This window comes from Balaenoptera borealis, assembly GCF_965194805.1.
Source record: "Balaenoptera borealis genome assembly, chromosome: 20".
Lineage (NCBI taxonomy): Eukaryota > Metazoa > Chordata > Mammalia > Artiodactyla > Balaenopteridae > Balaenoptera > Balaenoptera borealis.
In genome coordinates, this window is record NC_138879.1 from 53,250,233 (window position 1) to 53,271,883 (window position 21,651).

Here is a 21,651-nt window from a genome sequence, read left to right on the forward strand (position 1 = left end):
CTCTAAAGCCGTCCGATTGCTCTCCAGACTTCCAGAGTTGAGATTTTGCTTGAGCACCTAGGAAGTGGAAACTGAGGCCCCGGGAGCTTCGGACCCCTAATTTTTGGCTCTGTGATTCCTGTAGAGCAGCGGTCCCCAACCTTTTTGGCACCAGGGATGGGTTTCTGTGGAAGACAATTTTTCCACGGACGGGGGTGGGGGTGGGGGTGGGGGGGTGGTTCAGGCGGTGATGCGAGCCACGGGGAGCGATGAGGAGCCGCAGATGAAGCTTCGCGGGCTCGCCCGCCGCTCACTGCTCACTTCCTGCTGTGCGGCCCGGTTCCTAACAGGCTGCGGACCGGTACCGTCCGCGGCCTGGGGGTTTTGGAGCCCTGCACTAGAGGCAAAATCCCCAAGATCTAGAGCCCTGTGGGGTTCTTTTACTATGCTTGCTTTGCCTGTGCGCGCCTGTATTGCATCATCTCTTCAATTCAGTGGCTCAAACCTTGATGAGCAAACCGATCACCTGGTTCTCTTGTGAAAATGCAAATTCTAATTCAGTCGGACTGGGGTGGGGCCTGAGGTTCTGCGTTTCTAACTAGCTCCCTGGTGATGACTCACACTCAGTAGTTCCGAAACTTAGAACATGCTGACTCTAAGGTCCTTTCTCTGTGCGATGTGGGAGGTGGGAGAGTTTGCAGCTTCCTGGAGTAAAATCCCACTGAAATGTCTGCAAGTTAAAGTTGGGCCAGTTGCGTGACCTCTTGGGGGTCTCAGTTTCCTCATCTGTAAAATGGAAATGGTGACGGCCTTTACTTAGAGAGTTATTTGAAGGTTAAAGCAGGATATTGTATGTAAAACACCACAGTGCCTGGCGCCTAGGAAGCCTCAACAAGGCTTGGGGTTACACTATGAGAGGTATGGAGACAGGCAGCCCTGGTGGGGTGGTACCTTGGAGGGAGCAAGAGGTGAGGGGCAATCCTTAAGAAGATGCCGTCTTAGCTATCAAGATATCTGTCATCTGAAAAAAAGGGGACCTTTTTGTCATCTGGCTGAGGACAGAGAGCCAGGAGGAGAGCAGGTCTCCTGATCAGGTTGTAAACGTAAGGCTGCTTTTGAGGGCGATTTAAGTAGGCTGCAGGCTACGCAGGCTTCCTTCGGGAGATGGGGGCGGGATGGGAAGCAGTTTTTCCAGGCAGCTTGAGCTGCAGCTTTCATCACACTCCCCCATTTCACATCTTTAGGGGCTTTAGGGGTTGTGAGAAGAGCTTAGAGGAGCCAGGGATCGCCCTGGTCCTGCCCTCCTGCAAGGCTCTGCCACAGCCTGCAAAACCATTGCTATGGCGACCTCAGCCCAGATGCCTGAGTTTACCGAAACGCTTTAAATAGGGCGGTGTTTCCATAGCATCTTTTTTTTGGCCCTGAAGTTATGTATTTTAACAGCTTTACATGTAATATTCATATATAAAAAACTTTAAGTGCTTTCCTCCAATTAAAAAATCTAAAGAATACAAAAATAAGGCATTCAATATTTGAAAAAAGTACAGATTTACAAAATGTGCATATTCTGTCATGAAAACTCCACACTAGCATTATACACTTGGAAAAAGTACAAGCAGGATATATTACACATTTATGTAAGCAATAACTTAGTTATTGCTTACATAAATGCAAGCAGTGCAATAAAAAGTACATTAATCAAGATACATTAGCTTTTGTAGGTTCTAAACTGAAGGACTTCTTTTTCCTGCAGAATCCTTAAAACCTGTGGCACTTAAAATTTGTTAGCCTTTCTACTGCGAGGTAAATTATACACAACAGTGATGAAAAAGATTAACAGACCAGTTGTGTATTATGAATCATTCCAGCTTTGTTCAATAATGGCCGAAACTCTTTTCTCATATCCTCGTTTGTTTTCCTGATAAAGCTGTGCTGCCTGGCTATTGGCTGGACTATTTGGATTCGGTTCATCCAGCAGGAACTGAATTGATGTTAAGAGAGAAGCTACCTCATATATTGGACTCCACTGATCCTGAAGGATATCTAAACATATGCTACCATCAGCATACACATTCGGATGAAACATTTTGGATAAAAACCTAACAGCTGGCAGTATATTTGGATACTCCTCAGAAAATTCTATTACTGGTTTAAAAGTACCATCTTCAAAGGATGTCCCTTCTGGTCCAAATATAACTGCATTCCAGTGCATGATGTTGTTTTCAGATGGTGCGCCACTGACACGCACAGGTGGGTCCTCTTGCAATCACTTGAAATCCCGCATAAGCCTCCTCCAGGGCGGGTCGGCGTGCTCCCCAGCTGCCCCGCCGTCAGCCTGAAAGCTCCGTAGCATCTTAAAGGTCCATGAACATTTACGGACGAACTTCCAGTGCTCTGCTGGATGCTCCTGGGGATACAGAGACAAATCCACGCAGCCCTTTCCCTCTCTGGGTGACCTTGGGGAGATAAACGTCACCGTGGGAAGGAATTATCAGTGAAGGGCCTCAGTAGCAGTTCTTAGCAATGGTGCTTGTCCTACGTGGTGGGACTTAATGACACACGGGACCTGCAGCCGCTTTGGAGGTGAGAGGTGTTTGGGGTGACTCTTCAGACCAGGGTGGTCTGACCTGACAAAGACTAAAGGAGTGGGTCAGATTTGGAGAGGGAGAAAGGAGGGGGGACGCCACAACCCACTAAAGGGACTAATTGGATGTATATGAAGCCAATTACACACGTTATCTCATTTAAGCCCAAACAATACTGTGAGGTCAGTGCGGCATTTCATTTTGGGAAAATGCAGAGACGCACGGCAACCCGTTCAAGGTCTCGCCGCTAAAAGTGGTAGGTGGAGGCTATCTGACTTCAAGTTCTTTCTTTTAAGTACCACATGTGTGCTCTGCCGGGCTCTGTGCATCTCTTCTTCACCTCGCCTTTCCCCTCAAATACAGGGCTGGAGACATACATGCATATAGTGGACATGGGGAAGCTTGAGGTTCTGGCTAAAGAGTTAGGGCTTGAATTTCTTTTTTTCCCTTCCCCAGCCCTGAAGTCTTGTTCAACAACAGCTGAGCGATGAGGCTGGCAGGGTTGCCTCACTTCTAGAAGGCCGGCCCCAGCCTTCCTGGCCTGAACCCACTTCCTGTCCTTGTACCTCTTTTGTCAGAAGGTGATTCTCACGCTTCCTGTTGATTTCTACTTTGTTTCAGCGGCTTCAGCTCCGGCTGCTTTGTGCTGCTGTTGATCTGATCAGCGAGGCCTGGGATACGGGACCAGGTACGTTGGGATGGTGGGGAGTGGGGGGTCAGCTTGGACAAGGTCTGGGCCAGGTGAGGGCCAGCTGGCAACACGCCAGAGTTGGGGTGGGGGGCTCCTGGTGGACCCTCTCTGTCCATGTGGTCGGGGGACTGTCAGAGGCTGAGGTCAGTTTGTGAAGTTGGCGGTGTCCCTGTCGGGGTGATACCAGGGGTTGGCTTTGGTGGTTTGGTGGTTTCCTGAAATCCCATCACCTTGATTTGGTTGTGTATTACCTGAGCTGCCCAGGTAGCATTTTTCTGGGTTGCAGAGAGAGCCCCTTGGGTTCAGACAGGTTTATCTGAGGTTGACTGGGACACAGCTGGTGTGTTGCTTGCAATTTTGCCGAGCTGACCAAGTTGGGGCTTGTGATTAAGTCTTGGCTTCTTGCCTTACTTATGGGCAAGTCACTTTCCTCTGAACCTGTTTTCTGGTCTACACAGTTGTAAAATGTCTCTGCTTTGTGGGATGTTTGTGATGCTTGAGCAGGACAATGATTGTGAAAGTGTTTTGTAAACTATAAGATGGCATTCTCAGGGTTTGAGGTTACTTTTATTTCATTTTCTTTTTAAAAAAAAAATAAATTTATTTATGTGTTTATTTTTGGCTGCGTTGGGTCTTCGTTGCTGCACGGGCTTTCTCTAGTTGAGGGGAGCGGGAGCTACTCTTCGTTGCGGTGCGCGGGCTTCTCATTGCAGTGGCTTCTCGTTGCGGAGCACGGGCTCCAGGTGCGTGGGCTCAGTAGTTGTGGCACGCGGGCTCTAGAGCGCAGGCTCAGTAGTTGTGGCGCACGGGCTTAGTTGCTCTGTGGCATGTGGGATCTTCCCGGACCACGGGTTGAACCCATGTCCCCTGCGTTAGCAGGCAGATTCTTAACCACTGCGCCACCAGGGAAGTCCCAAGCCATCTGGTTCTGTTGAGAAAGACTCTCTGATCTCCTGCCTGGAGGGTAGAATCCAGGCTGCCAGCATTCTTGGAGGGTCAGTAGGGGAGGGAAGTTGGGGTCTCATCGTTTGATATGAAGCCTCTGAAGAATCCTCCCTCCCTTTATCCCACTTCCCTTTCCAGTGTAGTGACAGCCTTGCCCTCTGGTGTGCCCAGTGTCCCTAGGTCTGGAGCTTCTCTGGTTTAGCTTCTCCAGAGGAGAAGCCTCCTCCTGCTGGGCAGGGGGAGAGCTAAATGCCTTGGCTGGTCAGTTACCTGGGCTGTGAAGTCTGAGTGCTTTGTAAACACACTGTGCTTTCAACAGCCCTTCCTGTTTTTGGCTCCACCCCACCCCGCCTTCTGACATAGCTGGTACCTCCAATTCCTGGGCATTTCTGCGGTTCAGAGGCACACCCGGCTTGCTTCTGGTTGGCATTCAGTTTCCAGCCTTCTCTGATGCAATCCATCAGCTGCCATTCACCGTTCTGCTTTCTGTCTTCCAAGTCTGTTGACATCTTGTCTGCTCTCCTGTACTCTGTCCTGATGGGTTTCTACCTTTTAAAATTTGTCCTGTCTTTTTTGTGATGTTTCAGGAGGAAGTGGAGATACTTGTATTCAATCCATTGTGGTAACTGCTATAGTTGTAGCATTTTCACTTGGACCAGTGTTGTCTGAGAGTGTTGGCTTCCTCACGCTATTACCAGCACTGGGTATTATCATTTGTTTTATTTTTTAAAGATGTTTTTTGATGGACTATTTTTTTAAAGTCCTTATTGAATTTGTTACAACATTGCTTCTGCTCTATATTTTTTGTTTTTTGTTTTTTTTTCTTTTTTTTTTGGCCACAAGGCATGTGGGATCTTAGCTCCCGTCCAGGGATCGAACCTGCACCACCTGCATTGGAAGGCGAAGTCTTAACCACTGGACCGCCAGGGAAGTCCCTATCATTTGTTTTAAACTCTGCTAATTTGATAAGTAAAAAATGTCTCATTGTCATTTTAATTTACATTTTAAAAGTTATTAATGAAACGATTGAGGATCTTCTCACGTGTTTATTGGCCGTTCGTATTTCTTCAGTGAACCACTTATTTATGTTCATTGCTCATCTTTCTACTGGAGTAGAATAATTGTTAAATTGTTAACATATGGCCAGCTCAGGAAAGAGGTTTGTGGTCGATCCCTTATTTTCCTGGATATGCAATCTCAGAGCATAGGCTTCAGAAAACAGCAGTTCTTAATGACTATGTCAAGAATTTGATGACTTTTTTTCTCCCTTGGATTATAAAAGTAATCTGTGTTCACTGTAGGAAATTTGGAAAATACAGATAAACACAAAAAAGAAAATATAAATCACCTAGAGATAGCCACCAGTTATAAATATATCCTTCCAGTCTTTTTTTTTTCTGTGGGTATATACTTATAAAAATCGGAGTCATTTTATTTTGTATTCATGCTTTCGACTTACTAATCATAATTTGTTCTCATATTATTACACAGTGTTCTATGACATTATCATTCGTGGCTACCTGGTATTCCATTGTGTGGATATATGATCATTGATTCAGTCAGTTCCCTTTGATGGACATTTAGGGTCTTACTAGGTTAAAATTTGCATTAACAATTTCCTCTTTTGATCATATCCCCATCTAACCTTGTTTTCCACTGTGTATCTGCTTAGCAATTTCTTTTTGGGGGGGAAAGGATGAAGGTAAACGTTAATCCTTTTCTGGTTAAATTATTACTCATTCCAAATTAATGTATACAGACTCATGGAGATTTTCTAGCACTTTCTTTTTTTTTCTGTGGGTCAGAGGGAGAGATGGGGAAGGGTCGCTCTGGGATTCTCATTAGATTCCTCCACAGCTTTCAATTAGAGAGAAAATGATGAGGGGCAAAAGCACCAGGGAGGAGAGATGTATGCAATAATGAGAAAAGAGAAGCTGATCAGGTAGGCATCTGAAAAAATCATCTTAAGAGAGAGAAAACCTGAAAGAACAAAATGGTCTGAGAGTTGAAGACCTGAATTTTGTCCCTGAGTCTGCCACTAAACTGTGTGTCCTTGAGCAGGTTGCTCAACCTCTCTGGTTTCCTCATTGGCATTCCTCATCTCAGGTAGATTTCTAAGTTTTCTTTTATCTTCTGAGGTTCTATGAATATAGACTTTGTCACATTAGCTGTGTGATTCTGGACAAGTTGCTTAACCTCTCTGAGACATGGTGTTCTCAACTGTAAAGCGGGAACACTAACAGCTACTTCATAGGGTTGTTGTGAATGGATGTGTGTAAAGCACTTATCACAGGACCTGTCCCAGATGAAGTATCCAATAAATGAAAGCTTTTTTTTTAATTTTTAATTTTTTTAATAGATATTTATAGGAGTATAATTGCTTCACAATACTGTGTTAGTTTCTGTTGCACAAAGCGAATCAGCCATATGCATACACATGTCCCCATATCCCCTCCCTCTTGAGCCTCCCTCCCATCCTCCCTATCCCACCCCTCTAGGTCCTTGCAAATCACTGAGCCAATCTCCCCGTGCTATGCTGCTGCTTCCCACCAACCAACTATTTTACATTCGGTAATGTATATACGTCGATGCTACTCTCACTTCGCCCCAGCTTCCCCCTCCCACCCCATGTCCTCAAGTCCAGTCTCTATGTCTACCTCTTTATTCCTGCCCTGAAACTAGGTACTAGGTTTATCAGTACCTTTTTTTTTTTTTTTAGATTCCATATATATGCGTTAGCATACGGTATTTGTTTTTCTCTTTCTGACTTACTTCACTCTGTATGACAGACTCTAGGTCCATCCACCTCACTACAAATAACTGAGTTTCATTTCTGAAAGCTATTTTTATTGCATGCCAGTTGTTATGTAAAAGGAGGGCAATTATATCATCCCACACCCTGTGTATTGGAAAGGAACTCTGTCTTCTTAAAAGCTGTTTCCAGGTTCAGTCAGCAGCTGGGACACATGCCAAGGGGCACAGTACAAAGTCACCACTGGTTACGGACCTCCCTTTGCAGTGCATTCTTCCCTGGGACCTGGACGCTGTCCAGATGTGGGTCAAGTAAACACCCTCTGCTCAACACAGATAAGTAGGATGCATGGATGTTGGTCCATAGGGGAAGCACTAGGAAACCCCACTTTCCAAATATAAAATATCCGGGAGTGTAGCCGAAGGGGAACTGAGCCCTAAATGATATGAATCACCAACGTGAGATGCTATTAAGAAAAAGCTGACATCCTTTCAAGCTGTGATTAATGAGCACCGAGACGGGAGGAAGAAGTCGTGGGTGTAGCCGCAGTTTTGCTCTTTGCTGCTGTGCCTTCGTGGATAAATTACCCTATTCTGTAAAATCAGGAGGCTGGACTCTCTTTTTTTTCTCCAAAGGACAGTCTGTGTACTACTGGTGGCACGCACAGTGATGTTATGTGGTGCAGAGATGAACATTTGACATTTTTTTTAAACTTTTTATTTTGTATTGGAGTATAGTTGATTAACAATGTTGTGGTATTTTCAGGTGTACAGACATCTTTTTTAATGTATATATATATATATATATATATATATATATTTTAAAATTGGAGTATAGTTGATTTACAATGTTGTGTTAGTTTCAGGTGTACAGCAAAGTGAATCTGTCATACATATACACATATCCACTCGTTTTTAGATTCTTTTCCCATATAGGCCATTACAGAATATTGAGTAGAGTTCCCTGTGCTGTGCAGTAGTAGGTCCTTGAACATTTGACATCTTTTTTTTTTTTTTTAATAGTGAACACTTTTATATTTAGAATTAGTCAGCTGGACTCAGTTTAGATGATCCCAATTTTGTTGGCAACATCCAAAGTGTCATAGTCAGGAGCCGGTCGAACATATGCCTTCTTCTCTCCATCAGGCCTGATCAGGGTGTTGACCTTAGCCACATCAATGTCATAGAGCTTCTTCACAGCCTGTTTAATTTGGTGCTTGTTGGCCTTGACATCCACAATGAACACCAGTGTGTTGTTGTCTTCTATTTTCTTCATGGCTGACTCAGTGGTGAGGGGGAACTTGATGATGGCATAGTGGTCAAGCTTGTTTCTCCTAGGGGCGCTCTTCTGAGGATATTTGGGCTGCCTCCTGAGCTGCAGTGTTTTGGGCCGTCGGAAGGTGGGTGACATCCGGATCTTCTTTTTTTTGTGGCTGTGTACGCCTTTCAACACTGCTTTTTTGGCCTTCAAAGCCTTTGCTTTGGCTTCGGCTTTGGGAGGGGCAGGGACTTCCTTCTTCGCCTTCGGCGCCATCTTCGTGACATCTTAATAGTCATGTATTTAACTTATGAAATAGTAGGGAAAATACGACTAGCAATCAATTCTATAATTTCATAGATATGATTGTTTTTAAAAAATATTTATTTATTTATTTTGGCTGCACCAGGTCTTAGTTCTGGCATATGGGATCTTTTTTTAGTTGTGGCATGTGGGATCTTTTAGTTGTAGCACGTGGACTCTTAGTTCTGGCATGTGGAATCTTGTTCTCTGACCAGGGATCGAACCCGGGCCCCCTACATTGGGAGCTTGGAGTCTTACCCACTGGACCACCAGGGAAGTCCCTGATATGATTATTTTTTAAGTTCATTTTCTTAGAAAGTGATCTGATTCAAAGAAAAATTCAAAGATGAAAAGCAGAAATGGCAAATATTGTGAAGGTGGTAAAATTGGAGCATCAGATGTGGTAGGCAGAATAATAGCCCCCAAAGACGTCCAGGTCCTAATCCCCAGAACCTGTATGTTACCTTTTATGGCAAAAAAGGACTTTGCGGTTGTAAGTTAAGGATTTTGCGATGGGGAGATTATCCTGTCGAGAAGAGCTCTCCGATCTCCTGCTTGGAGGGTACAGGCTGTTGGCATTCTGGGAGACCATCGGGGAAGGCAGCTGGGGTCTTATCATTGATATTCAGCCTTTGAAGTATTCCCCCTTCCTCTCCGGCTTCCCCCCCTATTTTTGTTAAACATTTATTTATTTACTTATTTATAATATTTGGCTTTGCCAAGTCTTAGTTGAGCATGGCATGAGAGATCTTCGTGCGGGATCTTCGTTGCTGTGTGCGGGATCTTTAGTTCCCTGACCAGGGATCAAACCCAGGCCCCCTGCATTAGGAGCACGGAGTCTTAACCACTGGACCACCAGGGAAGTCCCCCGCTTCCCTTTATACTGTACTGATTCAGCCTTGCTCTCCAGTATGCCCAGTGTCCCAGGTCTGGAGCTTCTCTGGTTTAGTTTCCCCAGAGAATAAACTTCCTCCTCTTCCTCCTGCTGGGCTGGATTATCTGGGTGGGCCCAACGTAATCAGAAAGGTCCTTATAAGAGGGAGGCAGGAGGAGTCAGAGAAGGCAATGTGATAACAGAAACAGCCACTGGAGTGATGCGGTCATAAGCTCAGGAACGCTGTGGCCCCTAGAAGCTGCAAGTGGCAAGGAACTGGTTCTCCCTGGAAACTCCAGAAGGAACCAGGCCTGCCAATACCTTGATTTTAGTCCCATAAGTCTCATTTTGGACATCGGACCTCCAGAACCGTAAGAGAATCAATGTGGGTTGTTTTAAGCGCTAAGCTTGTGGTAATTTGTTACAGCAGCTTCAGGAAATGAATACACCAGATGTTAGATGCACTTGAAGGCAGTTTATTCTGCAGGTTCAGCGATCCCGGGGCATAGCAAAGGAACGCTGGCAGGAATGAGACTGTTCTCGGTCACCTACCCCCAACCATCTAGGACGGGGCTGACCCTGCCATCACACTGGGCAAACTGGCCAAAGAGAGGCAGGGTCTAAGCGCCCCCAGGAGGGTGCGGGAACTGTTATCATCTGGTCCAACCTGCACGTTTTACAGATAAAGAAACTGAGGTTCAGAGAAGGGAAGCAAAATCACCTATGATGGGGCTGATTCTCCAGAGAGGAGCAAACACCTGAATTCCTAAGGTGGAGGTTAGGGAAGAGGAGCAGGCGGGACTGGGTTCTCACACCAGGTGGGGAGCCCTGAGAAGGGCTGGTGCCTGCACCTTTGGCTCGGGGTGGAGGGTGGAGCTTGCCACCCTTTGATCACCTCCTCTGTGTGTCTGGGCCTCTTGCTTTATACCTTTTTTTTTTTTTTTTAATTTACTTTATTTTTGGCTGTGTTGGGTCTTCGTTGCTGTGCACGGGCTTTCTCTAGTTGCGGCGAGCAGGGGCTACTTTGTTGCCGTGCGCGGGCTTCTCATTGCGGTGGCTTCTTTTGTTGGGGGGCATGGGCTCTAGGCGCGTGGGCTTCAGTAGTTGTGGCACGTGGGCTCAGTAGTTGTGGCCCACGGACTCTAGAGCGCAGGCTCAGTAGTTGTGGCGCATGGGCTTAGTTGCTCCGAGGCACGTGGGATCTTCCCGGACCAGAGCTCAAACCTGTGTCCCCTGCATTGGCAGGCGGATTCCTAACCACTGCGCCACCAGGGAAGTCCTGTACTTCCTCTAATATCTTTTTATCAGGGTTTTAACAACCATCCTGTCAACAGAAGACTTTCGAAAATTGTTGAAACAGCAACGTGCTTGAAGAAAGGGCTCCTCTGCTCCCCGCTTATCCTGCCCCCAGCACTTTAATTAATGTCTTCTCTTCTGCCTGGGCTGCATCCCTCTAAAGGGATGCTTCTTTTCTTTTCATAGAAGGGACATTTCTACTGTGATTAACAGCAAACCTAGGATGTTTTATTTCTGCATTTCAGCATTTATGAATCAAAATTGGCTTCTGTGGCCAGGACTCTCCTGAGTAAAGCCCTTTCTCCTAATTTTGAGCAGAAGATATTTTCCATGTAGAGGCCCCCAAAACCCACTTGTTGTAATTTTCAAAGTGGACACCAAGGCCTGTGTTGTTATTGTACAGGAATAGATGAAAACTAGTGTGAAATTGCCTCTGAGGTCCCATGGACTGTCATTTTACCAATTAGGTTATAATTATAAATGGTCAGGGTATTGTTCCCCTTATTTAGATAATGGTCACCAGACAAGTGACCCCTGGAGAAACAATCCTTACATTCCAGATTACCTATAGTTGACATCCCAGATGGTTCTATCAAAGTCCCAAATATCATTATGTCATCAGTTAATGGATGTGTAGAAGATATGACATTTAAAAGATTGTGGGGTGGAAACTTTACACCTGTGGAACCAGCACATATATGTTTACAGGAGAGAATAACATCAGGTTGGGCTAACTAGGGAGTCACAGCAGGAGGAATTAATTCTTTGGTTTTTTTGGCCATGCCACATGGCTTGCCGGATCTTAGTTCCCTGACCAGGGATTGAACCTGCGCCCCTGGCAGTGGAAGTGCAGAGTCCTAACCACTGGACCGCCAGGGAAGGGAATTAATTCTTATGATCTGTGCTATAGAATTAGGAACCCTCCTACTGAAGCTTACCGACACCTGAGTGCCATGTCACTCTTATATCTGCTAGAGTGACTTGGCTGAAAGGCTGGATTTTAAAATGGTCCTAAAGCCACAAACTTAGGAAAATCATTTGGAAAGAATTTTGAGGAAATGATCTAGCTTTAAGTTTGGATGCATTCTTACTTTTTTAAAACTTAAAAAATTATACAGTTAATTATTTTTGGTTAAAAATACAGAAAAGAAACAAAAAAGGAAGGACAGATGAGAGAAAATTACCTGTGATCTCACCTCCCATAGATGACCACTGTTAACATCATTTTGGTGTCTATCTTTCCAGACATTTTCCATGTAGAACATATGTATGTATTTCTGTTTTACAAAAGTGGGACCCTATTATACATATTGAGTTAACTGCTTTATTCATCTGTTTCATTGTTAATATTCTTTCATACCATCATTGTTACCAACTATCTACTATTATATTGTGTGGCTATCACATAATTCCACTTAACTGATCTTTTCGTCTAGGTTATTTCTAATTTTTTTGCCAAACAGTGCTTTGATGAACATCTTCATGGATAAATCTTTACACACATCCTTGATAATTTCTCTTCAGGTAAATTCCTAGGAGAGGCTAGATCGCAAGGGCTGCATATTTGTAAGTTTCTGGCTCAAGCCACTAAACTGTCTGCCAGGAAAACTCACACATGGGGCACCCCCTTCGCACCGTACACAAGAGTGCTGGTTTCTCTGTGTTCTTGTCTCCACTTTGTAGTCTGATATTTTAAAAATCTCATATGTTTGTTGGATGAAATATAGGATCCCTTCTTTGCTGTGCTACTTTGAATGGTTTTGATTTGGAGCACGGTGGAATGTGATATGTTTGTTAGCCCCCTGTGTTTTTCAATTTTGTCAATTGCTCATTTTTTAATAGGGGAGTTTTTTAGTAGAGTTCTAAAGGATAAAAGTGCTTTGATGAAAGAAAGAAAAAGGAGAAAGAGGGAGCAGCAGAAGAGAGCGACAAAAATAACTCAGAACTTAACATTCTCTGCAAGTTTTTTATTCACTCAGCAAATGTTAAGGGCTTACCACACGCCAGGTGCTGCCTTAAATGCCACCCTAAGTATAAAATATTGAAAAGTCCTGGCTCCTTTTTTCCTCCTCAGTACTTATAACTGTCTGACATGCTAATGTTTCTTTATCTTTTTTCGGTTTCTATTCTTTCCCTTTTCTGTAAGCTTGTTTTGTTGCCTGCCCTATCTCTGGGGCCTAGAACAGTGCCAGGCACTCAATTATATTTGTTTAATGGTTGAATTCATGATCTTTCATTCCTGGTAACTTTGACTCATTGGTTTACTGGTAATGGGAATTTGGCTGAAATTGCCTGATGACAGTCAGCTCAGGTTGGTTAGAAACATCCCATTTCTACTAAGCCCTGTCATTTCATAAGAATGGTTTGGGAGTAGGCAAAACTGGTGCCACCTTGTCTGTGCAAAGGTGTATGAGCAGATATCGCTTTTGTCTGGGGACAGTCACACTGTTTATGTAGGTGTGATGTCAACAGCCCTTGGGGTTGCCAGGTGCTAACCAAATTAGCAATTAACAGTGTTGTGCCATCCTATTCTGTGGACGCGGCTGTCACTCTGGGGTGTGGGTAGTGACCATGAGGGGGCTGGGGTGGGGGCCAGGGCTGACAGTGAAGACCGAAGCTTGGGGGAGTGGAGGCTCTGAGGCCAGGAAGCCCACGAGGCTGCGGACAGCTCCAGAACAGGAGGAAGTCCACAGTTCCGGGAGGCTTCTGGGGAAGAAACGGGGCAGCTCCAAGAGATTCATGGGGGGCACGGCAGGATATCCGGGTCCATCGATAGGGGAAAGAGACTCTGGCAACCTCAGTTTGCCCCCCAGATGAGGACGAGGGCCCTTTCTGCAGGACCCTGCAGGGTTCCTGCAGGGTTTCTGCAGGGTTTCTGCAGGACCCTGGCAGGAAGGCCTGTTGTTGCAGGCTTTACCTAAATTGTCCTCATTTTTCTCACCTGCAAGAGCCACTGGTCAGCGAGCTACACCTGGAGGCCCTCAGAGGGCGAAGCACCCTGCGAGGGCCAGAAGCAGGCTGCATTTTTCAGACACCACAGAAAGGGAAGGAAGAGCAAGGTTTGGAACCTAAAACCCCGCATAACAAAGTCATCGTACCCACTTCCTGCCTTTCTGTTGACTTACAGCCAACTGGAGTTTGAAATTTAGGGGACAGATTCTATGGAAGAGCTGAGGTTTGGGAGGCTGAGTTGCTTTGGGTAGTTGGTGAGCACTGTTTGCTCCAGAAGCTACCGAAGATGCAATAAAGGCAACAAATGGAACTTCCTTTTCCCTTCTTCGGTACAGGGATACCCTAGGCTGAGCTCTTGATGGCTGGCTGGGTCAAGGGTTAGGGACCCACCAGAAGTGGGCATTTAAAAAAAAATTTATTTTATTGAAGTACAGTTGATTTACAGTGTTGTGTTAATTTCTGCTGTACAGAAAAGTGATTCAGTTGTGTGTATATACAAACACACATTCTTTTTCATATTCTTCATGAAACCATTACGGTTTATCACAGGATACTAAATACAGTTCCCTGTGCTATACAATAGGACCTTGTTGTTAATCCATTCTATGTGTAATAGTTTGCATCTGCTAATCACAAACACGCAATCCTCCCTCCCCCACCTCCCCTCCCCCTTGGCAACCACAAGTGTCTTCTCTATGTCTGTGAGTCTGTTTCTGTTTCGTAGATAAGTTCATTTGTGTCATATTTTAGATTCCCCATATAAGTGATATCATATGGTATTTGTCTTTCTGACTTACTTCACTTAGTATGACAACCTCTAGGTCCATCCATGTTGCTGCAAATGGAATTATTTCATTGTTTTTATGGCTGAGTAATATTCCATTGTATATGTATAGATATATATATACTTCACCTTCTTTATCCTTTCATCTGTTGATGGACATTTAAGTTTCCATGTCTTGGCTATTGTGAGTAGTGCTGCTATGAACATAGGGGTGCACAGAGGTGGGCATTTTTGAATCAGCCATGAACTGGTTATCATTCCTTATCTTGGAAGGGGAAATTTACCAGCTGGTTGAAGGCTCTGGCGTTCTGTAGACCACCTAGCAAGTCATTCATTCAACCAATATTTACTGAGTGGCCACTCTCTGCCAGGCACTATGATGGAAAGTAAGATAAACTTCTCTATTTAAGGCATCTGCACATATTTTTACGTTCTTAATTTCACATCTCTGTTGCATTGTATATAGCAGCCCTTTATTTTAAGGGCCTTGACAGTTTTACGGAGAAGAATCCCCTGAGCATTAAGCCCTATTTTCCCTCAGCAGCAGCCCCTGCCACACGTTATCCTCTTATCCTGGTGTGTTTCTTTATAGTACTTGTCATGACCTGACAGAAATAAATTTGTCTATTTGCTTACTGTCTTCTTCATTAGAATATGAGCTCCATGTGGGTGGGGTGTGCTTTTTATAGTTATATGGTTGAAGCCCCAGGGCCTAGAACAGAACAAGCACTATAAACCCATAGCTGATGAGTGAAAGACTTTATCAAATCACTTCTCACCTCAAGGTCCAAGTGTATAGTTTTTTTAAATTAAAAAAAAACAACTAGTAGTTATTGTAAATTACAAAAGCAAAAGATGTTGCTTTGGAGATTGTGGATGCTATAGACTGAGTTTTTTTAGTATTTATTTATTTATTTATTTTTGCCCGCATTGGGTCTTTGTTGCTGTGCACAGGCTTTCTCTAGTTGCGGCAAGTGGGGGCTACTCTTCGTTGCAGTGCGTGGGCTTCTCATTGCAGTGGCTTCTCTTGTTGCGGAGCATGGGCTCTAAGCGCACGGGCTTCAGTAGTTGTGGCATGCGAGCTCAGTAGTTGTGGCACATGGGCTTAGTAGTTGTGGCGCATGGGCTGAGTTGCTCCGCAGCCTGTGGGATCTTCCCGGACCCAGGCTCGAACCCATGTCCCCTGCAATGACAGGCAGATTCTTAACCACTTCGCCACCAGGGAAGTCCCTATAGACTGAGTTTTAAGTTTGGGGCTAGAGAAAAGTCATAATTGCTCATGGTCCAAATCCCAGTTCCTTTGTAACCTAGCATCACCTAAGTTCAGCCTTTCAGACCAGTGAAAATCTTCTCTCTCTATGGTAATTTTTCTCAGAATGTGGGGCATTTTCCAGAAAGTGCTGTCAGTCTTGCATTTGGAGTTATTGCCACCAAACCATTGATTCATTCTCTCAGCTGCTGCACCGCGTGGCTTGCAGGATCTTAGTTCCCCCATCAGGGATCGAGCCCAGGCTCTGGCAGTGAAAGTGCCGAGTCCTAACCATTGGACCGCCAGGGAATTCCCTCTCTCACTTTCATTGAAGCATGTTAAATGAGTGTTTGCTAAGTGCCTGTTGCTGGCAGATATTAGGACAATCAACATTATTCCTGTGCTCAGTGAGCTTTGGTTCCTTGGGGGAGGTCAGACACCTCCATGACCAAAAGGCCGTGTTCAGTAAGTCTCCTGTGAACTATGCAGGGCTCTACATAGTTCCTTCCTCCCAAGAGGAAGGAGCACTCACTTTGGGGCTTTAGGTATCAGGGAAGGCTTCCTGGAAGAGGTAGCAATGAGCGAGACTTCAAAAGGCAGAGAGGAATGCAGGCTGGCCCTAGGGAGCAGCTGTAGCGCATCGGGCAGTGGAAGTCAATAAAAGGCCCAGAGAGGAAGGGAATTGTCCATTTGGGGTACACAGTGGAGGGTCTGATTAGACCCAGCTAGGTAAACTGCGGGACGGAGACAGGAGAAGTGGGTTGGAGTTGCTTTGGGAGGACCTTGAATGCCAGACTTCGTAGTTCGTGTTTTATCACAAAGGCAGTAGGACGCCAAAACAAGTTTTGTTGCCTGTGATGCTCTGTACACAGTGGGATTTTAGAAAGGTTATTCTGATGGCGGTGTGCACTGCAGGGCTGGAACAAGCAATTCGAGGGAGAGAAGTTCGGGAAGGGATACTTTGGACTCGGGAGATTCAGGGGCAGAAGACTGGAAATGTATTTATTTGAGAGTTTATGAAGGGAAAGTCTTTCAGATTTCATTTCACGTGAGTGAAGTGAAAGCTGGGGAAGGGGATAATGAAGGGTGAGTTGACGAGGCTTTAGTGCCTTCGTGACTAGGGGAGTAATGACGCCATTGGCAGAAACGTGAAACCCTTTCTGGAAATTTCAGCTGTGGCAAATGGAGAACCTGTTTGAGGTTTAGACATGAAGAGCTGGAGGTGGTGATGGGAATCTCGTGGACGTATCTAGCAGGCCATTAGTAACTAGCCGGCCCTTGGGAGTCCCTTGCCCAGCCGGATTGATGCGCCTATAGCTTAGCAGAAAACAGCTGGCCAAAGAGATATGGAGATCAGACTGAATCAAACCTTTGAGTTGGAGGTGTCTGCTCCCCTGATTCACTAGTTTCACATGCCCCATCTCCTCAGAGTTTTCATGGCGGGCCTGTGTGCACCGCATCACCTTTTGTGAGTGTGTGAAGTGGCTGGAGTCCACATTCTCATTGGCTGGAGTCTGTGTTAGTCTCCAGACCTCTCCTAAGGCAGCTGGTCAACCCCTCCTCTTCCAGCGTTGGAAGCTGGCCTCTGTTTCCCGGGTCTCGGAGTTTGTGGTAGGGAAGGTGGGATGCTCTCGGGGGCTGTGACGTTGACCACCTTGGCTTGGTCCAAGAAACACCTTGGATTGGGACCCATGCCTCAGCAAACCCCTGCCTAATGGTTTATGAAGGCAGAGGGTGGGGCAACCCTCACTCACCTTTCTGCCTTCACAAAGCTGATTGTAACTTCTTTTCCCCTTTGAGGCTGCCTTCCGTCTTTACCTCCACTTTATTTTCCCGGGATGGACAAATTGGAAGCAGGGAGTGGGGCAAAGGTTGCTGTTACTTTGGAGAAAACTCAACCAACACAGAGGAGGGAGTTCAGTACAGGGCTTTGATACCTCTGAGAGCCCTGCCAAGCAAAGGCCATTCATTCAGATGGGGCCAACACACCAGTCCTGACAAATACCAGTTCTGGTCCAGGCTGGGTGGGAGGGGTGGTGGCCTGGAAGATGACGCCCACATTTTCTGCAGGCCCTGGCCTGCCATTAGGTGACTCAGTGTGTTTCCCAGGACTTGGCAGGGACCAGAGCTGCAGCCTTTATTTGCTCTTGGGGTGGGACTGTTCTTTCTTGGCATCAGATGCACAGGAAGTCCTCCCTGCTCATCACCTCTGGGGCTCTGCTTTCCTGGCTGAAGCTGTGCCCTGGTGGATGAGGTCACAGGCTTCCATGATGTCCCAGGTCACTGGGCTTGCACTAAGACCTGCTTGGGTTTAAACCTCAGCTCCCCGGGCCTCAGTTTTCCAATATATAAAATGCATATAATAATTTTAGCCTCACAAGCTGCTTATGAGGAAATGTACGTAAAGCTCTTAGCACAGGGCTCTAGCCCAATAAGTGGTCGTTATTAATAGTCCCCTTTCTTGAGTGGCAGTAGAGTAGTGGTTAATAGTGTGGTTTCTCGAGTTAGATAATCCAGACTAGGTGGGTTTGAACCTCGAGTCCTCTTTTTTCTAGTTAAGTGACCTTGGGCAACCTCATCTTACTGGGTCTTGGTCTCCTCTTTGGTAGGCTGGGAATAATAACAGCACCTATCTCATGGGGTCATTGTGAGAATTAAATTATGCAAACCAAGCATTTAGCACAATTGCCAGTACATACAAATGGCACAACAAAAGTGAACTACTCATTATTATTATTATTATCATGATCTTTTCAGAGTCTAGTTCGAGGTGCCATCCTTCCCACAATCCCATTAATAACATCTTTGATTTTCATTGATTTGGACACCTCTTAGAATCTATCTTGCACTGCTCCTGTTTATGTCCATGCCCTCAAAAATATAACTGGACCTCCCAGGCTCACCTTGTTCTCACCTTGAGACCTTACACATCACTGTGTCCAGAAACCTCACAAACCCAATCCCAAGAGCACTGACATCAGAGAGAATTGTTATACATTACACAGCAAAAGTTCCTAAAATTGTTTTAAAAACATCTCTGTTTCTTCAAGTTTTCACTCCCTAAGCAGTTGCCCATCCTCCTCTATCTGAGCCAGTTCACCCCGCCCCCCCTTATCCAAGTCTCCTGGGGGGGGAATATGTATGTATAAATAAAATGGATTCCATTAGTTGGGGGCCCAAGGGAGTGAAAACACATACACACGCATATTTACATGAATAAATATACGCTTAGATATATAAAATATACAAGTGGAAATATTTATATTCCCTCGGTGCCCCCAACGAGTCCAGTCATTCATTCAGCAAATATTTGAGCTCCCACTTTGTGCCTGGGACCAAGCTATCTGCTGGGATAAAAAAGGAATGAGGCTCCGGTTCTCGTGTAACTTACATTTTACTGGAGGAAGACAAGAAGTAGTATAAAATTTCAGCTAGTGGGACTGCCGTAGAAACAACAGAGGTCTTCGTGAGAGGGAGTGATGAGGGGGCTAGAATACGCCTGAATTGGGTGGTCGAGGTGGACTCGGAGGTGAAATCTGAGCCGAGGTTCTTCTTATAAACGGGAACACTGAAACAGATACTTGCAGGACTTGGTGGCTGAAAACCGGGAGGCAGGTTGTCATCCACGGTGATGCCACTTTCCCGAACGTAGAGCCCTTTTAGGGAACCACGAAGGTCGCAAACGACACGCAGTGGGGCCCAGAACACCGGCGCAGAAGGCCGCCGCTAGCTTGACGTCAGCGCGCCGGGCCCGGCGCGGCCCCGCCCCCCGTGACACCATTCGCGCCACAGCCCCGCCCAGGCCGCCCCGCGCTCGCGCGCATGCTCAGAGCCCCGCCCCCGTGCGTCACAGAATGGCCTCGGACACCCAGGCAGGCTCTGACGTGTCGGGGAGGAGCCGGGCGCGGAGGTGTGCGGAGTGGAGCTCAAGGCTGCGGAGGGGAGCGGAGCTGAGCGGCTGGGCGGGCCTGGCCAGGCCAGCGGAGAGGAGACGTCGGTCGAGCGGCGGCGAACATGCGCTTTTGACACATTGGAGGTGAGCCTGTGGTGCGGGGCTGCTCCCGAGGGCGCCGGGCCGAGCCGGCGGCGCCGAGGCCTGTCCCCGGGGAGCCTGCCAGCCCGGGGGCTGTGTCCGAGGCCCCGCCGGGCCGGGCCCGGGTTCCGGGGCGACCAGTCCGGCGGCAACTGTTCCAACCGCTCTAACTGCTCCCTCCCGCCCTGGTCCGAGGTGTGGCCCACCGGGGCGCCTGGAAGGGAGCGAGCCGGGCGGTCTCCCTAGGATGTGCCCGCGGGTGGGGTGAGGGATGGCGGGGACGAAGGCCGGGACGTGGCACCGTGGGCCCGGGCGCTGGTGGCGCAAGGAGCGGCTCCGTTGGAGGTGGCGGCGGCAGCTCAGCCCTCCTCCTCCGCCGCCCCTCCCCCATCCCGTCAGCTGGGAGGGTGGTTCGGAGCCGGGTTGGATTTTGAACTCCCCTCGCTTCTCTCCCGCGGGGGGCCAGAGCGGAAGCAGCCCACCTTGGGCTCCGGTGGCATTCCCGTGACTGCCTGTCCCGAGCTGCTCAGCACCCCTCTTGGAGTTCAGAAAAGTGTCCCCAAACGGGTTCGGGTTGCTTGTGCTCGCCTTTCTTTTTTGTTGTTGGTAAGCAACGAAGTAACTCTTTACGTTTTGCCAAGGAATTGAGGGTTCTTTCACTCCTGATAATTTCGTTACATTTCTGTAGCGCCTTCACTCGTTTCAGAACACTCTCGCTATCTCCTTTGAACCTCATCACCTGCTTAGTGGCTGCGCCTGAGTCTCTTCTCGCCATTTGACGGATGGGGAAATTGAGACCAGATGGGGTGGGGGCTTAAGTGATTTCTACTGTGGGTTCTACCAGCCGGTGAGTGGCTTCGCTTGGTCCAGGACTTACGTCTCCCGGCTTGGAGTTCTGGTTTCTTTTTGTGGGATTTTTATACCCTTCTCAGCTAGAAAGCAAAGTAGAAAATTTGACTTGCCAAAAATATACCAGAAGCTAGTAGGAGATGTGTTCAAATATTTTTGAGCAGACCTACCTAGGGTAAGAACTGCTACTCAGTTGTAAGAGAAATCCTACGCTGGTACTTGGTCATGGTTGCTGGCTAATTATTTTGTCTGATAAATTGTGTTGCTTTTAATCCATTTATGAAACAGGATAATGGCTTTGCTAAGTCATGAAGTTGGTGCGGGTAAAGTGCAGCATTAAGTCATGTGTTGAAGAGAATAAAGGGGAGCTAAGGTATCTTCTCTGAATCTTTATTAAAGTTATTATTTAAAATCAGAGATCAGAAGGAACAACAACAAAAAACCTTTGGCTAACCCTGGTTGCAAGTTGACTGGGTCTAGATAGAAATCTTATGAAACAGTTGTTTTTTGTTCTGTTTTGGCTTTTTAAATTAAATAAATTGAAATTGGATGAGGAACACTTAAGTAGAAACCTCAGTAAAAACTTAGATTGCTTTTGTGACATCTCCAAAACTTATTTTTATTCTCATTTTAAGTCATACTGGGATAAATTTGGTTACTAAAGTTTAAAATTACTTCTGACGTAAGTTTCTGAGCACTTCATAAAGTAGAAAAAGAAGTTTGATAGGACCAAAAGGGAGACCATATTTATGATTGACTTTGAAAAGTTTAAAATTCTGTACATGTCACCTTTGGGAGTAGAAGAATTTTGGTAAAAAGGTATCTATTATCTATTGTGAATTCCAGAAGAACTCTTCCAGTCTCACTAGTCCATTCTACAACTATTAACAAGGAGACAATATCATATAAAATGGATTTTCTTAGCATTGCACAAAGAATAGTTTCTTTGTAAATATAGCATTTGGGACAGGCAGTTTTATACCCAAATGAGTTGATTTGTCAGTTGCTAGATATCTGAAGGTCACACACAGTATGATAATGCCCCATGTAGAAGTTGTCATACTTCTGGGGTTCACACTCCATCTGTATGGGACACGGTATT

The 21,651-nt window shown here is 46.1% G+C and overlaps 1 protein-coding gene, 1 long non-coding RNA gene and 2 pseudogenes across 10 annotated transcripts in view; 1 reads left to right on the forward strand and 3 right to left on the reverse strand.

The window, feature by feature from the left end:
• Window positions 1-293: 293 nt before the first annotated feature.
• Window positions 294-3,744, reverse strand: LOC309618722 (ubiquitin-conjugating enzyme E2 B pseudogene; annotated as a pseudogene). Its single transcript has one exon. The product of its transcript is annotated as a ubiquitin-conjugating enzyme E2 B pseudogene (transcript).
• A 4,005-nt stretch (window positions 3,745-7,749) lies between these two features.
• On the reverse strand, window positions 7,750-8,503 carry LOC309618721 (large ribosomal subunit protein uL23 pseudogene; annotated as a pseudogene). Its single transcript has one exon. The product of its transcript is annotated as a large ribosomal subunit protein uL23 pseudogene (transcript).
• A 6,802-nt stretch (window positions 8,504-15,305) lies between these two features.
• LOC309618724 lies at window positions 15,306-19,424 on the reverse strand. The gene is made up of 2 exons (XR_014238597.1): window positions 19,059-19,424; window positions 15,306-15,601 (listed from the first exon to the last, which is right to left on the reverse strand). It is a non-coding gene; the product is annotated as an uncharacterized lncRNA (long non-coding RNA).
• A 127-nt stretch (window positions 19,425-19,551) lies between these two features.
• The window catches only part of NDEL1 (nudE neurodevelopment protein 1 like 1), a 39,770-nt gene continuing 37,670 nt past the window's right edge, over window positions 19,552-21,651 (forward strand). For 5 of the 7 annotated variants that reach the window (XM_082372911.1, XM_082372909.1, XM_082372906.1 and 2 more), the window contains exon 1: window positions 19,553-19,703. The gene's annotated coding sequence lies outside the window, so the exon portion shown is untranslated. Of the gene's footprint in view, window positions 19,704-21,651 lie in introns of all 7 variants that reach the window. The other 2 variants (XM_082372905.1, XM_082372908.1) reach the window with 1 other exon arrangement.